General features: G+C 48.0%; 1 protein-coding gene across 8 annotated transcripts in view; it reads right to left on the reverse strand.

The window, feature by feature from the left end:
- The window catches only part of LOC149357525 (cytochrome P450 3A12-like), a 47,630-nt gene extending 30,752 nt beyond the window's left edge, over positions 1-16,878 (reverse strand). For 3 of the 8 annotated variants that reach the window (XM_089577936.1, XM_089577937.1, XM_089577932.1), the window contains exon 1: positions 16,338-16,649. The gene's annotated coding sequence lies outside the window, so the exon portion shown is untranslated. Of the gene's footprint in view, positions 1-11,759; positions 11,837-16,337; positions 16,655-16,857 lie in introns of those variants that run through there. The other 5 variants (XM_089577938.1, XM_089577933.1, XM_089577934.1 and 2 more) reach the window with 4 other exon arrangements.
- Between the last annotated feature and the right edge of the window lie 4,586 nt (positions 16,879-21,464).

Genomic DNA, 21,464 nt, shown 5'->3' on the forward strand with positions numbered 1-21,464 from the left:
ATCTAAATAACATAGACACCCACTATCAAGCGCTTCTATCAGGCAGTGACTGCATTCCTAAATTTTCCTTCACATTTAAATCAACAGGCACCGTCATTGTGCAGATGCATGCAGTGGAATGCTTATTTATCCAAGAATAACTTAGAGTCTCTTTGTTGTTAAATTTATTAGACAAGCCCGAATTCGTTTCATGTAGCATGACAGCGTGGGGGATACAGTTTGAGGAGGTAAACACAAAGCAGGACATACAAAGCAAATTTTTAGAGCAATTTATAACAAAGGCCTACATTAAAATAAAATAAAAGGAATGCAAGCGGATCTCATAAGAAAGGAAGATAACATTCATACAGGAAGGAAAGAGGAGAACAATGTGAAAGAAGGCGAGGAACGCCGGCACGCGCTTTGTCCTTCAGTGACAGAAAAAGATTGCACAGAAATTATGCTTTTGCGGACATACTATGGAGCACATTAACATGAGGCATGCAAGTCTACTTCCCTCTTGACTGCGTGTTAAAAAAATTTGAAGCCGACTTTTTTTTTCGACAATAGGTATAAGAATGAAATACATTTGAGGCAAGGAGTGGGTAATTTCAGAAAAGATCGTGCAGAAAGAGGGGTCGGCACCCTCCCCCTCCCCGCGCGCGCGCACACACGCACATACACGCACGCACACGCACACACACACACACACACGCACACACACACACACACACACGCATGCACGCACACACGCGCGCGCACACACACACACGCACACGCATGCACGCACACACGCGCGCGCGCACACACACACACACGCACACGCGCACACACACACGCACACGCACACGCACACACACACACACGCATGCACGCACACACGCGCGCACACACACACACACACACACGCACACGCGCGCACACACACACACACACACGCATGCACGCACACGCGCACACACACACACACACGCACACGCGCACACACACACACACACGCATGCACGCACACACGCGCGCGCACACACACACACACACGCACACGCGCACACACACACACACACGCATGCACGCACACGCACACGCACACACACACACACACACACGCACACGCACGCACACACACACACACACACACACACACGCATGCACGCACACACGCGCGCGCGCACGTATTTAGCGCCGCCACATTGTGAGAGCTATAAGTTGGTGAACACTGGTCTGCTGTTACAGTATTCTTATGGCCGAGACTTGGATCAGACCGCTAATCGGTTCACCAATGCTTCTTAAGCAGAGGTCAGAGCCGCGGGCTGAAAGAGACAGATACAGATACGTGGTTATTTAAGGAAAAGGAAACCGAACTGACGACCTGAAACAGTCTGATACTCTCCCAGCTAAAGAAAATTCAGGGGGCACTTTGGCTCTCTAAAGTGCTGCAATGCGAAATAATTTCCTTACGCACTGGTTTGCATTGATTTCTTTATTTCTTTATATTTTTTCTGTGTTGTAATTATCTTCTTTTAAATTTTTTTCTTTTTAAGTTTTATTTGCTATATTTATTTTTTATTTTTTATTTGGTTTGATGTTCTTATTTAATTTTTCCGTCAGGGGAGGGAGGAAGATGGAAGTGAACGAAGACACCGTATTCACTACACGCGCCTTTGTTCATTCCAAACCACCGAGCTGGCATTGCAGAGTGGTTAGTGTGCTCGCCTCGCACTCCGGAGACTCTGGGTGAATTCCGCAACTCAACCAATTTTCTACTCGGTTTTATTTATATATTTATTTTACTTGGAGCATCACTATGCCATCCCTTTAATTGGTTGCATGGTTACTAGCCAAAGTACAATTGGCCCCGTTTGAAATTCGCGCACAGTGACGTCACGACCATTCCAACCAATTGAAAAGCGTGACATTTCTGTCCACAACTCCTGCTTACAACGATGAGGGATTAAAGGCCTCCGCCTTAAAAATGGCGGAATATTTCTGCCTTTCTCATTATTTAGATCTTTCTTCTTTCGTTGTTTCGAAATCTCAAGGCGCTGCCATTGGAAAGGCCTCAGTGGGATCTTTTCAAGGATATACGTTTCATAGCCAATCCCAATAGAATTCGAAAGTTATGGACCTCGTAATGTTCACATGCAATCCTATGGGGCGCTGTACGCGCCACCAGAGAACATCGATAAACGGGAATTTCGCACTTAGTATGTCGTCATGACCAAAGCTTTATGTACACACTACTCGCGCTGCTAGCGCATGCAATGCTTGCACTTGTGGCGTTGAATGAATTACAGCGGTTCGAACTAGGTTTATAGGCTCATGTAATTGATGTGCTGCCTCCGGGGTGGCATAAGGACTAGCCTTTGTGAAGTTAGGTGGACCACACTTCATGTATCTCATATGGGTGCGGCCCATTCTTGCAGAAAGTCTCCACCCGCAGGAGCTATAGGGACCGCGTGGCGACGTTAATTCTTGGGGCATTCCAGATAGAAGAAAAAGAGGACCTTCTTCAAACGAGCCCTTCTTCAGAATGACTCCAGATATATAAATGGTTATTTTCCTCCCATCCGCGGTAGTGGGCATCGCTCTCACCGTCTCTTCGCGTCTACGTTGCTTTAGTGCGAAAGCTAATCCGGTGGTTCTGGCCCGAGCAAAATCACCTAGCGTTTGTTTATCTGCCTGTCCGAGAGCAACCTGGATCGCACAAATTCCGCCGGTGCAGCACTTTCCACCCCAGGGCAGTGGCTCACCGCTTTACCGCTGCACCACTCCGTCAGGAGTGATATGAGGAATCCCAGAGATCGACGAACGATAAGTAGAGAAAGACCAATGCTGCATATATGTACACGTCGCGCTTTCGCAATGTATGCGACTGTTGTAAACATTCACTCATTTTTTCTGTTTCAGTTTTCTTTTCTACTTCCTTGGTTTCCTTCGTGCATCCTGTCCACCGGAACTCCCCGAGAGGGAAGTTGTACAAGCTTTCTCCGCCACCCAGCAAATCTACCCCCCCCCCTCCCTCTCTAACAGACGCCGTCGGGTCCCTTTCCTCAGTCAGCGCCCTGTCCGCAGTCAGCTCTGCGCCCTGCATGCAGCACATGGCCGCAGATGTGCATTCCACACTCGACAAGCGAGCAGCTACAGCGAGTGCATGTATACAGCAACTTGGGAATGTGGCGGCTAATCGTGCCGATGGGGACAAACGACCGAGAAGACAATGGCGGCATCGATTTACAGTCACACAAGGGAAGGAGTTCGCTATATACCTCTTTTTCGACGGACTTATTACGCGGCGCAGCACCCATGCGGTCGATGCTGAGTGCTGCGTTCTCTTGGAAGAACTGCTTCTCGTTCTGCTACCGGCACTTCTCTCGGTACAGAGATTGCCTGCTCCTAGCCCATCACCCAGGAGCGGAAATACACATCACTCACAGCCACCCGGCAGCTTTTTAGCACTTTATGTCGCAAAGAAAGATGTCATTTCCAGCAAGGAATTTTTTAGGGAAATGGAAATACCAAACTAAGACTGATGCGCCTCGTTTCTGTCAGGACCCTGCGCTGAAGTTGCAGCTGCCGCTGAATGTGGCGAAATGGGAGGTCCCCGTTCGTCCGCACGGCTGTTCAGCCTAGAGTGGACCAATTAGCACAATGTGCTGTGCGATGTCAGTGCACGTTAAAGAACCCCAGGTGGTCGAAATTTCCGGAGCCTTTCACTACGGCGTCCCTCATAGCCTGAGTCGCCTCGGGACGTTAAACCCCATAAAGCGACCAAAGACTAGACGTTAGCGTCAAAGAAAAGCTTATCTCGTAGGAGAACAAAAAAATTCTGCTGGTTTAGCATTGCTAACCAAGAAATATTGTGCGAAATCACGTTTCTGCAGTTGGACACCAACACCACGCACCTAAAAGCGCGATTGAAAGCGCATTTCCTTTCGTTTCGGGACTTTCGTGCACACATAGAAGTTGAAGAAGACGTCGTGCAGTGCATAGCGCGAGAGTGTGCTGCAGTTTAACATGAGGCATGATCTGCTACAGTGATAGCCTAGTGCTCTCGTGCAGTGGCCAGCGAATCTGATCTGTTCGCGCCGCCGAGGGTTCGAAACCCACTCGCATAAATATTTCATTTCTCCAAGTTGCCCAAGGTCACACTCAAGGTCAAGCTTCACACAGGATTATTGGTTGGAGCCGGGGCAAATAGTGCTCTCGCACCGTAATGTACGACGGCACCAAGACCTGGAACTATTTAACCCTGCACGAGCATTTCTTCGAAGTCTTCCCATCGAGTTGTCGACAGATCCTTCATACTGCGGCTATCATTCTCAAAGTTAAACTATTGTAAATAGCCACCGAAGCAACAAGTTTCTTTTTTTACCAAACTGCCAAAGGTAAGCGCTCTTCTCATAGTTTACTATAGAGCAGAAGTGCTACTGCCCTGGCGAGGAAGCTCTGAATCGTTCACGGTTAAACGCTGAACTCTGAGGATATTTACAGGTAACATTACGTAGAGGGTGGTCGGGTGACATTCCCAATCCATCGATCATTTTTATATCATTGCTTTATAAGTAGGAATCGCATATCTGCTTAAAGTTTTGCTCGAAGAAAACTATGGAAGCGCATAAAATATGTCACGAAAATGTGGACTGTCCATGCCACTTCCTTTAACTTTTCCTTTCTTTTTCTTATTTCCTAGAGTATACAGCAGCGGTACAAGAGGATACGGCAGCGGCATTGCCGTATCCTCGAGGTGTAGCCTTGATATAGGTTAGATAAGCTGGAAAATACAAACATGCAAAAAATTACCGTCTGTCATTTAACCGTAGAATAATCGTTAAGTCCATCAGCAATATGAATATCACCTCTTATATAATGTGTTTTTTTCCTAATTGTACACCACTTTTCGTGTAAAGTTAGCCACGGCAAACAAGAGTCACAAAGAGTTGAAAAATAAAGCGATCTGCTAAAGAAGCGAGCCGAGGCAACAGCCAAAGCGGAAGGAAGATCAAGAACGAAATAATTTAATCGCTATATGTGAAATTGTTTGTGGATAAGAATATTTTTATTTAAAACAAAACATGGAAAACACTGCCGGAGGTGGAGAACGATTCCACGTGTTTTGAATTATGCTTCTACAGTCATCAGTCCAGCCGCCCAACACGGGCACTTCTCTGCTGTGGTTATGCGGGTATTGTTAGGATCAGGATGCCCTCCAGCCTAAGGGGATTAAAAACACGGACTCTCGTCCGGCGCAGCCACGGCAGCGGCGACAGCACAGCAAGCCTCCCCTGAAAGCAGCCAGCGCAGCTCTGCCAGTGCACCCTCATCTACGTGACGGAGATAATTGTCGAGGCCAGCCGTAGTTAACCTTCAAGAGAGGACCCGTGCGTCAGGTGGGACCAGTCACCGTGTTTGACCGCGGCATCCGCCGTCAAAGGACAAGTTTCCTGCGATCGGTTTCCCTACCCCGCGTGGCATTGCACGCAGCCTTGATCTTGCACGGAAGAACAAGTGCGACCACCTGCAGACCGTGCGAACGCCACTCGCGGACCTTCCGGTGTCTGCCCGACATGCATGGCATCCTCCTCACCCTCAAGCTCAACACGTGACTGGGGCGTGTTCCGCAATGAGAGAGTCTGTGATGAGTGCCAAAGTTAACTTTTCAGAACACGCCTTCCTCAACAGGCCGGACCTCCATCTGAGGATCTCAGGGAAGGAAAATCCTATAAAACTAGGCATCGAGTACGGCCGAGAATCTCGCTCTGACCGAGACTCCCGTGTGCTGACGTTCCCTTTTACTGAGAGGCACTCTCTGTTGCCGTTTACTTGCAGATAATGTAAATACTTGTATAAATTTCAGTGTCATCCTCGTAACCACGTCTCCGATCTTGCTCGTCCCTTTTCCGGCCCGTCCACGCTACCTCAGTCCCAATCAACAGCTCCAACGGACTCCAGCAGATATCTCGGCAGGGTGATTGCGCGATCTTTGTCGCTCATTTCGCCAGACCGCACTATAGCACAGGCAGATGTTAGGAGTGGATTTTGGGTTATCTGGGAAATTAAATTTTGGCAGTTTTGTCCTTTGTACACTTCACGGTGAGGCTTGCGTTCAGCGGGGATGAGCGGCACAATATGTGATCCGCGATGGATAAGTTCAAGGTAGAGAACCTCCTTCAAATTTTGGATGATCTGGGCATTTCAGTAGACCCTACTAAAACAAGAGCAGCGATTTTGGACTTTATGCTGACGGAGGAGGTGACAGCCGAGGAGGCAGACGAGACGTGGGCAAAGATTCTGGAGCGAAGGCTCCGAGAGGAGAAAGAACAGAAAAGGCGAAAACTTCGCGAAGAACAAGAAAGAGACTGGCAGGCGAAGTGTCGTGAGAGACGGGCTGAGCTTAGAAGCTACGCGAACAGAAGCTGCAGGAGCTCAGGCGTAAGGGAAAGAGCGAGAGCTCGTTTGAGCTTTTTCGAAGAGGAGAATGTTTCAGAACTTTCCTCGAAGATTTCGAGCAGATTTGCGCAAAGGAGGAGCTATACAAGGGCTACTCGTCAATTATGTTCGTGGCCATCCTGCCCTGTGATGTCGGCGGCGTACTGGCGCGCCTGTCCGATGAGGATGCCGACAACTACGGAAAAGCAAAAAGCGCTCTCTCCCCAGACCTTCACGCGCGTGCGACCTCTATACATTTATATTTATCATGCATATATGTAAATAGATTTATTGTCAGTGTACTCCTCCCCCTGTCCTTTCTACTATCCTCTCCCCTCTTTCTTTTCACTTCTACACTCTGCCTGCTATCCTTTATTTCCGCTGCCCCAGCTCAGGTGCTTCCAGCAGCGATAGCAGATGCCGGGGCAGAAAAAATTCTTTTACCTTCCATATTCAATGCAAAATAAAAAACCACTACAACAACAACTCTCCCGCTTCTTCGGCATACGCGGAGAGGCGGACTCCAAATTTCGAAGTGATGGAAGCGGTCAGTGCTCATCTGAGTGTCAGCGACCAGCCTAGGAACCCCGCTTGGCAAGCTAGGGAAGCAACAGTTGCTCAGGAGTGTAACTGCAGGGCTGGTTTAAGCCTAGAATGAAATGCCAGTTCGGGAGCTGCAGGAGCAGCATTTGTCGATTTAGAGGCGGAGAAAAAGAGTTGCGGCACCGCTAGCCGTAACAAAGACAGAATCGATGGTTTGGTAGGAAACGCGGGCAACAAAGAAAGGTTTGGCACGTTTAGCGCTAGTCCTGAGACATATGACGCGTTGGCAGACAAGACAGATGTTCCGCGCCAGAAAGATTGCTGTGAGGTTTGGTGTCAACGCAATGGCAGAACTAGAGAAGGTCCATGGCTGGTGCAGCCGGCGAATACCAGCAGTCAGACAGTCGAGGCGATACTGTGCGGCACAGAGTGTGACTGTGAGGGACCTGGTAGCAACGTTGAAGCGCCAAGCCAGAGAGCTGCGTTAGCTGAAAAGTGCGATGCCACACAGATTGCTGCCGAAACCTGAAATGAGTATGATGCTGCTCCGATAGGCAGACCGCAGGAAAATGAGCTCTGGTGCTGAGACAAAACCACAGGAGTGGATGATTCGGCAGGTAGGCCGTCGCTTTGCATGAAAAGCGAAGTGCAGGTGGTTTTGCTACGAGAGAAAAATTCCGCACACGACGAGCTTCTGAAGATCTCTAGGTTAAGTTTTGAAGCTGCGGTGAGGGCCGGCAGCTTCACACGTGACGGCACCGGGATAACTGGAAACGCAAGAAACAGATGCGCTAGGGCAGCTTCGAGAAGGCGGCGGCGTTCAAAGAGAACCAGATTGGATGGTTGCGCTAAAAACGAAGAAGTGCGGGTGAAGCTTGTACGTTTGAGGACCGGTAGACCCCGTAACTTCCAGAAATTGCCACCACGGCGCTCAAGAGTTCCCAGGCGTAATAAGGTGCCTTGATGCGCGCCTGCTTTTCGAGAGCGGGAGCGCATCGAGGCATCCTACTCAGGCATCGCATGAAAGCCAAGCTGACTGCCCTTGCGGGGCGGTAGTAGCCTCCGCCGGAGTTGTCATTGGACACGCGGCGCACGCGGCGTGCTACCGAGAAGGGCACGCGGCCGCCACACAAAAGGGCGCCGCAGAGCGCGCGGGAGTCCGAGGGGACGCCACATGCAGGTAACCTAGAGAGGAGGAAACGCTCTCTCTCTTTCAGCTTGCCAAGCGCTACCCTTGCTTTGGACGCATGTCTCATAGAGGCGGAACTAATCAACCCCTCAGCTTTTGTGAAGCGTCGGCTAGTAGAGGTGCTGTACGACCGCGACCGCGCAGGGAGCCGTTGGCAGGGCGCGGCTGAAGAATGGCGAATTCCAAGAATAAGTCTTTCTTATGTTTACTGTTTGCTTTCTATTCATTTACTCAACCGTAAAAAGAAGAGAAAAGGGGTGAAGGCAAAGAATATTCAAGCTTCTTGCCTGAGTGGCTTTTGTGACCTTCATGATTTTCACTCAGTTGTGCAGCTTTTGAAGATGTTTCCCTTTTAAACAGTGGGGAAATAACCATTTCCACTGCGACTGGAAGTGTCACACGCGCGTTTATTTTGCTATGTTTGGTTCCTTTTTTTCACGGCATCACTTATGTTGAGATTTGATGCGAATTGTTTTGCAGCATGCACTTATACACAGGTTTAGCTGCGCATTGTGAGAGTGTCAGCTGACGAGAGAATTACAGTGAAGTGGCTAGTAGGCTATGTGGCGTATTCCCTCGCATGGGCGCTACGAGATTACTTTGTTAGTGAGGTTACCTGCGCTGATTGTTACGTGCTGTTTCCGCTGACACGGAAGCACGAACGAAGTCTCTGTTGGCTTAGGTCTGTTGGCATTGTAGCTTAGGTAGCTCGCGAGAACCCTTGAGATGCTACTTTTTCAGCCGTATTAAGTTTTGTGGTATGTCACTTCTGCAGTGTTTGTACTGCAAGTTTCGCACATTTATGTCGTGTCTGCTGCCATGCAGAACGGAAAGGAAGACCACATGGACAACTGTGGTAGTTGCAAACAGGAAACAGCTTGGGGCAAACTGAAAGCCTTTGTCGCACCTCTCGGTTGATTCCTTTGCTGCCCAGATGGCATCTGAGATCGTTTCGACCGCTCCGATCAATCGTAGACCAGTTCTAATTTTCTTTCTGTCTTGAAGTGTCATGCACGATGAAGACATTTTGGAGTGGTCGGAACATGTGAACTTTGCATTGTGTTCGCGCTTCGTGTTCGTTGAGGAAAATTTTGGTTCATTTTGAAGTTTTACTTAGAGGGATCTCTGCAGAGTAATAAGTATTGATTTGGTGTTTTTCTGGCGGGACGAGTGGGCTTCAGGCGCCACTTGCTTTGGCTGTATGGCTTGGTGTTTGTTGTTTCGTTTGGCTCTCCTGCCAGAGAAATTCTGAGAGCTGGATATCGATAGCCGATGAGGAGCGGCCTGGAGGGCTGCAGAGCGGAAGATCATTCTTGCCCGTCCAGTCAGCTGAGCTGCGTAGGAGCAGCCCACCTTCCGGACTTACTGTCTGGCGGTGGGGGTGATGCCCTCTAGCCTAAGGGGATTAAAAACGCGGACTCTCGTCCGGCGCAGTCACGGCAGCGGCGACAGAACAGCAAGCCTCCCTGAAAGCAGCCAGCGCAGCTCTGCCAGTGCACCCTCATCTACATGACGGAGATAGTTGTCGAGGCCAGCCGTAATGGACCTTCAAGAGATCGGTTTCCCTACCCCGCGTGGGATTGCACGTAGCCTCGGCCTTGCACTGAAGAACAAGTGCGACCACCTGCAGACCGTGCGAACGCCACTGCGGACCTTCCGGTGTCCGCGCGAAAGAGATGGCATCCTCCTCACCCTCAAGCTCAACACGTGACGGGGGCGTGTTCCGCAATGAGAGAGTCTGTGATGAGTGCCAAAGTTAACTTTTCAGGACACGCCTTCCTCGGCAGGCCCGGCCTTCATCTGAGGATTTCAGAGAAGAAAAATCCTATAAAACTCGGCATCGAGTACGTCCGAGGAGCTCCCTCTCCCGGAAGCTCCCGTATGCTATGACGTTCCGTTTCACTAAGAGACACTCTCACTTGCTTTATACGTGTAGATAATGTCAACATTTGTATAAAGTTTTCAGCGTCTTCCTCGTAACCACGTCTCCGATCTTCCTCGTCCCTTCTCCGCCCCGACCACGCTACCTGAGTGCCGTTTCCAGCGGGATTACAACAGTGTTTTCTAACCTTTCGTGGTGCGCCAGTATGTCTAGGACCACAGGGCAGCGTCCTGCGCCCTATACGCGTTTTTACGGTACCCGCGGCCACACATCTTCCAACAACTTCCCAAAAAACAATACGAGTCTGTTACGGCACATTACTTTGTGGAACAAAAACGAGAGATCAAGAAGAGCTGTGACCATTATGCATACATAGCGTTCTCTGTAAACCTTTATAAGCTAATTAAACAGAACGGTAATAAAGATACTTTTTTGCATTTCCTTTCGTGGTTTACTTGTGCATGGCAATGTGCTTCGTGCGTTTCTTTTCTAGGCGGGTATATTTGATCTGGTTTTCTGTTTTCCAAAAGAAGGAAAGATGTATTTCACAGGCGCACATGTAGATGTACTTTATTTCATTTCTCTTTGCAAGTTTACACTCCTCTATGGCGACCACTGGGCGTCATTCACGCTTGTACCAATAAAGATCCTCGCCCCTGCTGTCCAATTAAAAGAAAAATTACCTTGGGTTGCCCCCTGCCTTCCGGGAAAAAAATCCTGGCTACGTGCCTGGTTACAGGCATACGTAGCGCCAGATCAAAAGTTTAAAACAAGATATCAACCAGAGGCGCATTGACGGCATAACCACGTCCCAAAACACACTGGCAGTAATTCTGCTCATCAGTGCCTTGGAATATCCGTTGTCAGCAAAAAGAATGTAACGCTAATATTCCCGCCAACAGACAAAATGAAATCCTCGGAACGATACGTATCATACAGCCGAAGATCGGCGAGGTAGCGGCGCTTTCTGGTGTAGTTTCGAGCACCTGCTGTCCTTCAACATGCACAGAAATCCCTGCACGCAGGCACTTTCGCCTCCATCAAACCAACGAGCTCGCGCTGACAAAACTCTCAGTAGAAATGGACTCACGACATCCAGCGGCAAAAAGTGCTATGCCGCATGCAAACTGCTTTTAGATTTTCGGTGGCCGTGGTGAACTGGGACAATATTTTGCAGGGCAGAGTATGAAAAACGTACACGCTGAACTACTAATTAATATTACGTTCTGTAGAGCTATTTTCTTCAAGTCCTTCTCCAAGCAGTCATGTAATTTCTTGTTGACCTAAAAACGTGCTTGCATATAAGTATTGAAATTACATTACTACATATTATGCCACGGACAAAACAAATATGTCTCACTTCTAACAAATCAGTGGCGTAGCCAGAAATTTTGTTCGGGGGGGGGGGGGGGGGGGGCAAAACGCAAGAATAATAACTGCATTGCCATTGAGAATGCAGTTGTATATTAGATAACGCTGCGCACAGTCTATAGACAAGTGACATATGTATTTTTAAATAAAAGTATGTATTTGTATGCTTTAAAAATCGTGCCAGACGTAACTGATACCAAAGCTTCCATGTTTTTGCGTAGTAAAGAAAATATCACACGAAGCCTAGAACAATATCAGCCTGAAACCAGCAAAGCAGTGCATGCCGTTGATATGAAAAACGTAAAGGCCATGAAATTAGCAAGTAGAGAAATATATTTGAATGAATCGTTGTAGTTGAAGAACGCTTACATTTTTGTACATATGCAACCACCAGGAAAAAATCTCAACGACGCTGTCCTTCGTTCCAGTGTACTCCGCGGCAAAAGCTGTCACAGGTCATGTATTGGGAGTAATTGCACCGAAATAAAATGGAGTATTAGAAATGCGAAGATACAACTAGATAAAGGACAGAAAAGTGTCTATGGAAATAAAGTCACTCCATATATACACAAAACCTCGCCACAGGCTATTTAAATAAACGTGTCTCCATTAAATCTACACTCTAAAAATAAAGGTAGTTGAAGTTACTACATTTTGGGGTAGCAACAACCGTCACATATATGACTACCTAGGTAGTAACTGTACGTAGTAACTGCAAGGTAGTAACATTTACTACCTCTGGAGAGAAAACACCTTAAAAAATCTAATGACTTTCTTTAGAAAGTCTAATGACTTTTGACATTAGGATCTTATGCCTATAAGATAAAAATAATGCAAAATAAGTGTCAAAATAAAAAAAAATTGGAGCAAAAACAAAAGGAAAAAAAACAGAAGGAAAAATGAGCACAAGTCTGGCACACTAGCTTGGGGTTGGTCAAAAAGTGCAATTAAGAAATCAAACTAAAGAATGGAACACATACGTGCTGCGTATATATTGTATTGAAAACAAAACAAAAGCACTGGCAATTTTGTTAGATTTGCTGCCAATTAGGAAACCCCTTTCATTATATAAAAACATGGGACATTGAGTAGAATGTCTCCGGGAATGTTAGTATACATACATGTGCATATTCCGATCATCCATTTCCAGATCAAGGTAGTAATCGATTCGCACTTTTCAGCAACGGTGGCGCCCCCACGCGGTTATTTTCCGAAGCGCTCGCCCGGTGATAAGCGTTCGCAGTGCAAGCAGCTACGCTTCGCGCAGTGGATGTGCCGACGCGAAAAGTGCGATGCAATCGTTTGTGCAGTGTCCCCCAGGGCATATCGTGCAGCGTGACATGAATTGAGCCTGCACAGTTCCTCTAGGTACAAAAAATTGAAATCACTGTGTAGCTTCCTGCTGTGGATCGGGAATAAAGTGACTGATCCAAATTTAGCGGTCGTGTACTGTGAGCCCGTCTAGAAAGATTTGTTCTTGCGTTATCTCGGTGAGTTGGGCGCCACAGCGTGAGTGGTTAGGGCGCTCCTCGGTCCGAAGTTTTATGACTTCAATCAAGGATCTTAACCCTCTGCGACCACGGCTGAAAGCCGGCACCGTGTCGCCGCTATAGATTACAGAGTACTCTCGCGACATGGCGTCAAGAATAAAAAAAAAGCACAGGCCGGTTAGAGAGTTTGCCTATACGTGTTTTAAAGGTGTGGTTTGAATGTTGACTGTTAATGGTTTGACCGTGGTGCTCATGAAACATCTAAATGTAGCGGACCCCTGTGCACAGTAATGTTTTGCGAAACGTTCTGTATTTTCCGCTCGTTGTCGTGTTCACGGGTTCTGTAGTTAGGGCGAGGTTAAAGCAATACATTAGTGGCGGAATTGGCGGATTACTGCAATTTACAATATGCAGTTCACACCTGTCAGCAGGGCTCAATTTCTTCTGAAAAAAAATTTGTTCACTAGACTGTCTGCGTCCAATACATGTAGCCCAGAGGAGCAACGTGTGCGACAGGCGCATAAAATTTATCTGCACACACTCCAGAACGATAACATTCTAATAAAGTAAGCGTACGGAATGTCATTGCATATCCGCCGATATTGAAAGATACTGTACTGTCCGCGCCTATAGTTAGTGCGCAAAGCGCGAAATTTCAGCTTTTGGGCATTACAGCCCGCGGATTGCATACCTGAAATTACGGTACATTGAAGCCAGTTACTTAGCGTTTCATGCTAAAAAGTTGCAGCGCAAAGTAATGCAACAAAGGACCGAAAAGAGGCGCTTGAAGTGCTTATTTCGTCTCCTGCCTTTCTTTGCGTTGTATGGTTTCAAGCGGTTAGTGGATCATATGGCTGGCATTAAAAGGTGTCTCATCCTCTACGACGCACCTCTGCGTTGGTTTAGCGAGCGACATAACCGTTCCGACAAACACAACAAGGCCGAGAGCTGCATGCTCCTTCATACGCGAGCGCTTCCGTGGCACCTCCATCACCGCTCCGTTCTCCATGACGCTGGTGCCGCCGCGCCACCTATAGGCGCTGAAAAGTTCGAATACTACCAGGGTTATAATGAGATAGTACAAGTGTAGTAACTGCCAAAAAACGTAGTAACAGCAGAAGTTACTACCTTGTTACTACTTAATTTTCTTTCGAGGTAGTAACAAGGTTGTAGCAACATAGTACATAGGTAGTAAGGGTTAAAAAAAGGTTGTAACAGCAGCCGTTACTACGTTTTCACTACCTTTTTTTCTAAGAGTGTACGTATCTAAGCAAAAGTCACTGTATAAAATGCGTCAAACAAGGCAAAGAACTATCTTGCGCAATGACAGATAGTAAACTCTACACACGGAAAGACAGACGATCGAGGCAAGAAAAAAACTATGAGATCAGAAGTCGCGATATGTACTTGGGCCATGGTGTGGTCGCGACAGCACCATATGGTTAGAATAATAGAGGAACAATGCAGAAATCAATACGAAAGTACGCATTTTTTAACTGCTTGCACAGCGACAATTATTCTGCACCCATAATTACAAAAGGGTATACTCCTTTGGTTCAATGCAAAAGTAAAAGCAGTTAGCTAAAAAAAGAAAGAGAAGGAGAAATGAAAGCCACGAATGATGCCGCAAGTTTAAATAACCAATATCCGAGTGTGTATGTTGGGGAACGCCGTGTGGGCAGGGCTTTGAATGAGCAAGGTCAATCAAGAATGGTTATTGATGTCTTCAAAATTTTCGTATTCGCACGGTAATTTTGATCATTATGCCAACTGATGCTTGCATTACGTGACTTTAGGTGTATGGGCGTTGCCACGAAATCCAACCCGAGTTAGCAATGTTCGCGCTAAAGTGTCTATTCTAGTCTGAAAAAGACATTGTAGGAGACAAAATCCGGAATGACTTCCGGCGCCGGTGGTTGTTTTGGTCAGCGGTGCGTGACAGTTCGAAAAAATTTCGAAAGGGGGGGGGGGTGCTAAAGCCCTATAAGCCCCCCCCCCCCCCCCCACTCCCGCCACCCTGGCTGCGCCTTTGTAACAAATGTATTAAAAGACTCGAATATAATTACACAGCAGTGTGCGTGTTTCCCCACTTAACAAAACCAATCCTAAGATGCTGCTGTGTCGCTCGCAATCACCATTAGCTAGCTAACTTCAACAAGCTGAAGTTGGTGTAAGAAAAAAATCTGCCCACTTTATTATTTGCCGATATGAGAGACGTTTTGCGCCTCCCTCTAATCGGTCTGCACTGGTTATCACACCACCTTGCTCATGTCATCATATTGAGAGCTTAAAGTTCCTATGATCTTTCATAACACTCCAGAATTTGAATCTATTAGGAATAATTTTAAACTTTCGAAGCCATCATAAAGTAGCGCAACTAAATATACCAGCTTCTAATCCTCCCACTGACATGTTTTAATGACGTGTTTAATGTTTTAATGATATGTTTTAATGACATCCGCCTTTTGAGTGTAGCATGGAACTTTGAAACTTCCCTTCTGGCACTAATCGCGCTCTGTATTGGAACAAAATGTTACAGGCTGCTGATTTTAATTCACTGAAATGTTTAATTTGTGTTTCTTGTATCATAAACGCATATTTTAACCTCACAGTTATGACGTTTCTTTTTTTTTTGCTTCTCCCGTCCGCTCCTGCCATTGCCTCATGTCAGGCTTCAGTATGTCAAAATAAAATAAAGACGCTACAAATACGACCACCACAAAAGTGTCGCCTTTTTCATTCCGTAATCAAAATACAGATCTACCCGCAGTCGCCATAAAGCTAATATGCGTAACGCCAACGCGCCCTGCTCGACTCGACTCTGTACTGGACTCCCATTAGTGGCGCCATCTGGGTTGCAAATGAATGGATACAAGCATCCTGTGGTGTTCGCAAGCTCTGGCAGATGGAGCCACATATTCTATGAATGTCCAACAAAACGTTACATCGGTGTGCCGTAGGAACTATAACGCTGCTATGACACCTAAGTGTGTTAACGCGCGGCTTTGAAGCGGACAGCAGAAATTCTGTGCATATGTGGTAATAGTTAGGCGACACTAATGTGCGCGTACGTACTGTCTCCGAGTTTTTACTGCACAAATCACGGCGCGATTAGAGGCGGAACCGTGCATGTAATCACTTTCGACGCGCATCGTTCATCTTTCTAAGCAGCGTAATCCGAGATACAAGATGACACTGAGAACGCCAAGCCGTTGCGTGATGACATGTTCCGGTTGGCGATCATGCCGTGAAGCATGCGGCTTTTTTCCCGGACATATCCGCAGTACTGATCGTGGTGTTTCATCATCAAGGCGAGAAACTGGACCACCGGACAGGTCAAAGACGAATGTGGATAAGCGTGCCTCCTTGCACTGCAGCCGCGTTTTCTGTGGTGTTGTTTGCCCAGTGATATCTCGAAGACAACAATTTAAAGGAAGTGCGGTTGAGCTTCACTCACCTCCTGGGTGACTTAGACGTGAGTTCACTGTTCCACCCTGCTCGAAGTGCGCGGCTGCTGCCTAGTCACATCCGGAATGCACGCTGGGTTCCTCTTAATGCTTATGAGCTAAAGCCGCTCTCTCTGGAGACCTGCAAGCGTGATCGGCGCAGTGATTGCAGTGGGTGCTCTGATTTTTGGGCTGCCGAAGCAGCTTTGTCGCAAAAAAGAACAAGACCAATACACTGACTGTCCGAGTTCATCGGCGGCTGAGTTGACAGGACCTGTTGCGCACAGCTTATTGCTTGCACACGATATGGATCACGGCTGCAAAGGCCCTTCTCAAACAAAGCTGGTTGTGATGGTGGCGCCATCTGCTGCACCTGCCATCAACAACGACAAAAAAAACGCCTTTCAATAAAACAGCATTCCACCGGTAAAACAAACTAACACAAAAAAAAACTCCCTTCGCACCGCACGAAAACAAATCCAATTACAAGTGTTGCCAGATCTTATCTGTGAGAAGTGTCATGTTCATTACGTATCAGCATGGAGGAAGCGTATCAGCACCGGGGCGACGGAGCGCTTGCCGTGCCCGACGTGGTGGCCGCTCCCCTCGCAAGCTCCTTGCCGATGGGCAAACAGCAGCCGTTTTGCGCGCAAAGGGCGGTGTTTTAGCAGACGACACGCTGAGTCGGGATGCCTTCGTAGTCGCCTTTTCAAGCAAAGGCTGCCGAAACGGAAGCGCATTGAATTTCATGTGGGCTTCGTTATCACAGTTTATCGTACGTGAATCACATTTTTTGAACGCTTACGAAATGAAAATGTGCGGTTGTTGCGCCCGGACCGTTACGCGCGCACAGCTGATGGAACAGGCAGGCGAAAGTTTGGTTCCACGAGACCCCGGCGGACTTGCAGCCTCTACAAGGTGTTTCAGGGAAGGCTAAATGATTCTCTAAAATTGGTTTCTTGAGGTAAATTCGGCTTTTTCAGGACAGTATTACCAGCGCTGGCGGACACGAGAAAACCGGTTAATCTTCTTAAGTAGTACGCTGGTTAACTAATTTTTAATAACTAACTTTGTAACTATTAGTTTCTGGCGCCTAGTTTCAATTACAGATTCGTAGCCGGTAGTTAGTAATAGCCGCATCAGTTCTTATATTATGTTCTGGACAAAAACATTTTTGAGAGTGGAACCGTTTATGAACGCAATTTTTTCGCATAATATAAGATTCTACTATAACAACCAATATACCCGCAGATCACACGACGGCACTCTTGTATTTTTTTGCGATCGATGGAAGCAGTTTGAAAGAAAAATTTTGCTATATGACAGAAGAATGGACCATTATGTTCAGCATTTCCATGCCAGTGTTTTACAATTTTCCAGTTTTCGAAATTTCTGTCCGAGAATGTTGGATGTGTAGAACACGCGAATATCCTTGGCGCTGTGGCTCATTAAAATTTAGCTTTTTTGACTAGTTACGTGCACTGGACAGGTTGCTTTGCCTGCATGCTTTTCGAAAGCGCATATATTTTGGCACAATATAGCCTAACCGAGCCATAGCGCTGAGGATAATCGCGTTTTCAAAATTCTAAACACTGATATCGCTATTATTAAGGGCCAGCTACAAATCTCTAATTGTAACAATCTGCTCACCTGTGATTGTTCAGAAGTTAATAATCAGAGAATAGTCAACCAGCTTACGACTTACCTCTCCAACCTTCCGGTGTCCGCCAAAGTGGTAATAATATACCGCAAAAGCTACATTTTCTCCCAAAAAAGACTATTTTTGGAAATTAATTCCCAGGAAGCCAAATCCGGCTACAAGACGACTGGACTCGTCTTGACTGTTCTTTAGTATAGGCTAGTGCTACTCTAAGCACTGTTGGGAACGGGGCCACAACCCACCGCTGGAACCAGTGTTAGAGATGGGGCTTCTATCCCACCGCTGGAACCAGAGTTGAAGACGGAGGGGTCCTGGAGATGACTAACTCGTTTAGCCTCGCAGGTACCGGCTCCGAATGACGATGTCGGACTGCGTTATCGAGGAAACTGTACAGAAGGGTTTATTCTACATATTTACAGAAGAGAATGGAATCGAATCGAATCCGAATGCAAATGCGAATCGAATGCAATGCGATGCAATGCAATGCTAATCGAATGCCATCCTCCGATCACACAACATCCCGTTAAATACGGTTCGCGTTCCCCAAATCCCTGACTAGGGAACTTAGGTCGAATAACGTTGTCCAATCGGATGGGCCATTGATGACGCTGGCGGTACCACCCCCGGCACGGGGCGGTGCTGAAGCTCTCTCGCTCTCTCACAGCTTGGGGGATGAGAAGGGGAAGACAGTCATCAAACACAGATGCGTCACCTTGACCACTGCCGCAAGTGTTCTGTGCGTTGCCTCCGTGGGAAAGCAGAATCCCGCAGTCTCCTCGTAGGTGGTTTAACCTTCTCGAACTCCCCCGCCGGATGGCCGAAGCACGAGACCCATTCGACACAGCGTCTTTCAATTAGCAGCCTTGCTCAGCGTGACCTTGCGTAGCATCATCCCGTTCGGTGACCCGAAGGCCGACTCGGCCAACGTATACCGCTGTCCGCCGTGCTTCATGTGCATCTCTGCTTCCAGCGTTGCTGCTGCTGTCCCAAGTTCTCGCCACATCGTTGCCTAACGACGACACTCGTTTGACAGTAATTTCTCCCAGGCCCGTGGTAGACAGCGTCCTTCGATCGGTTAGGTGATTTGGAGAGCAACAGCCCCGGCCGTCGTCGTCTATGCTTCTGCCGCCGGCGCCAGGCCTCGTTGTCCACTCTTAACAGCTCGTCCGCGGCCCGAAAAATCTCGAATGGCCAGCGTTCACGACCGCTGGGCAGGAAGAGATGAGGCCGGAGTCGGGTGGTAGGGCTGGTTTCCCGAAATGGCATCCAAACTCGAACATTCAACAAAGAATGGCATCAGTCGACTGTTCCACGAGACAGGGCACTGACCCACAAGCAAGCGCTCGGAATTTGCCAAAGACCCACCAGGCTTCCCACAATGACAATGTTTACTAAAACATCACTGAATTTTGGCGTAATTTTGGTGCCAAGAAAGCGCAAAATATCCCCTTTGAAATCGCCAAAGACGGACTGCTTGGACCAAGGTTAAAATCAAAAACCCACACACAGTAGGTGGTCCTACCAAGTACTCCTGTCTACAACAATCGGCTGAATCCATCAGCATTTCCGTGCGGTTTTCCGTTCCTGAAACGCATCGAGAAATTGTTTTTGGAGAGCAGGACTCCGTCTAAGCAAGCGACCATTTTTGGGGGGACAAAACTGTCATAAGCACGTTTGAGACGATGGCCAGTCTCAAATATGAACTTTGCGCCGTTCAAGTAGCTCTGGTAACCCGACAACATCTGTGCCGTCTAAACCAAACGCGCGCTCTTTGTCTAAAGCGCTTAACGCTTCTCTACATGTCAGCCTGCGGCTGATGTACTGAACATGGTGCTCTTCGTGGCCGTCGCCAACTTGACTTAAAATAGCACCCAGTCCTTTATCACTGGCGTCCCACTGAGCTTCTTTAACAAAATAAGTGGCCCGAATCAAAGGTCTGGACACGAGCGCATCTCTCAGGCTCCTTAAAGAGTTCTCTCTTAGGTCATCTCAGTATACGTCAGTGGGGCTCCCTTTCGTAAGGTGTCAGTCAATTAAGGGATCAAATCTCCGTCTACGCGACTCTAAGCGTAGTTCTACGCGAGCTGCACTCCTGTGAGTGCCGTTATCTCTTGGTAGCATGGGAAATCGACACCTGTGATTTCTAACTCAGTGACGCCCTAGCCTTTCTAACTCAGTGACGCCCTAGCCTTTGTCTAAGGTAAGGAAAAAAAAAACAGTAACCTCCGATCAACTCGTTTTAACTCAAGAGTATCCTTTCCCTGCCTGATTTCACAAACACACACAAAAAAAGAGGAATAAAAAAAAAACAGCTACTTCAAATCGCCACGCGGGGGGGAAAGCTGACTCCCCGCCGCCGAGTTGAAAGGATTAGTCTTTCAGACGCGCCCGCCGGGGTCGCGCTTTGACTGATTGTACTGCGGTCAACTCGTGACAAAAGGCTGCAGAAAAAAACGATCCCCGACTCTCACTGTCGTTTCCGCGCCCCCTCGAGGCTCTCCGAAAACCTTGGTCGTGCCTACAATGTCGATAACCGACTCTGGCTCTGGACGACGAGCAGTGACCAGCGCGAGAAGGTACCTCTTTCTCTCGCCCCACGCAGGAAGCTCGGCTACCCATTCGCCAAGCGCGCTTCCTAGAATGCGGTGCCAAATGTGAAGGACGATTCCTTTTCAAGTGCGCCCGCCGAACACGCCTGCATGTGTCGTCTCGGTTGTTCGACGCCTGCGTTCGCATGCGCTGAGTGCCGCGCCACCTTGCGCCTTCTGATCTCTTGGGCCGCTTTGCCTTTTTCCTAACTGGCTGTTTGTCCGGACGGCGCGGTCTATTCTTTCTTACAGGCCGATGCCCCTTGAATCACTTTGCGCCTGTTTTGCTTGGAAGACGTGCTCTCCCCTTTTCTTTACTGCGGTCAGCCTTTGACTCGCGTGCCGCCTGACCAGTAACTGCAAGCGTACGTTTACGAGGCGCAACGCGGGAAGGCTTCGCCTTTCCTTCCACCGCATTTCTTTCTTTCGCCCCTGTCTGCGCAACCGAATTTAGGGCTTTGAATTTGATCCGTTTCCTCTTGGTTCTTGCCCTTTTTCTTTTTCTGCGCCTAGCCTGTACCGCGTGCGTTTCTTGATCACAACTAGCTATCTCTAGTTTTTCCGTCGCACTTTGGAAATTTTCCTCAAATTCCAAACTGGCCTCTCCGGCTTTGCAGCAGAGTGCCAGCTCCACGCAGCTGACAGACGGACATGAAACTGCCCCTGAGATCCCTAGCTCATTCCTTTGGGGGTTGTCCTCTCCAGCTTGCCTGTCGCTCTGCGCGCCATTCTCTGCATTGCTGCGCTCAGCTACAACTGAGCCCGCCTGGCTGTCGCTCTGTGCGTCATGCTCTACATCGCAGTGCTGAGCCACTACTGAGCCCGCTTGCCTGTCGCTCTGTGCGTCTTTGTCTACATTGCAGTGCTCAGCCACAACTGAGCCCGCCTGG

This window comes from Amblyomma mixtum, chromosome 3 (genome assembly GCF_055824585.1).
Source record: "Amblyomma mixtum isolate Tamu chromosome 3, ASM5582458v1, whole genome shotgun sequence".
In the NCBI taxonomy this organism is placed as follows: Eukaryota; Metazoa; Arthropoda; class Arachnida; order Ixodida; family Ixodidae; genus Amblyomma; species Amblyomma mixtum.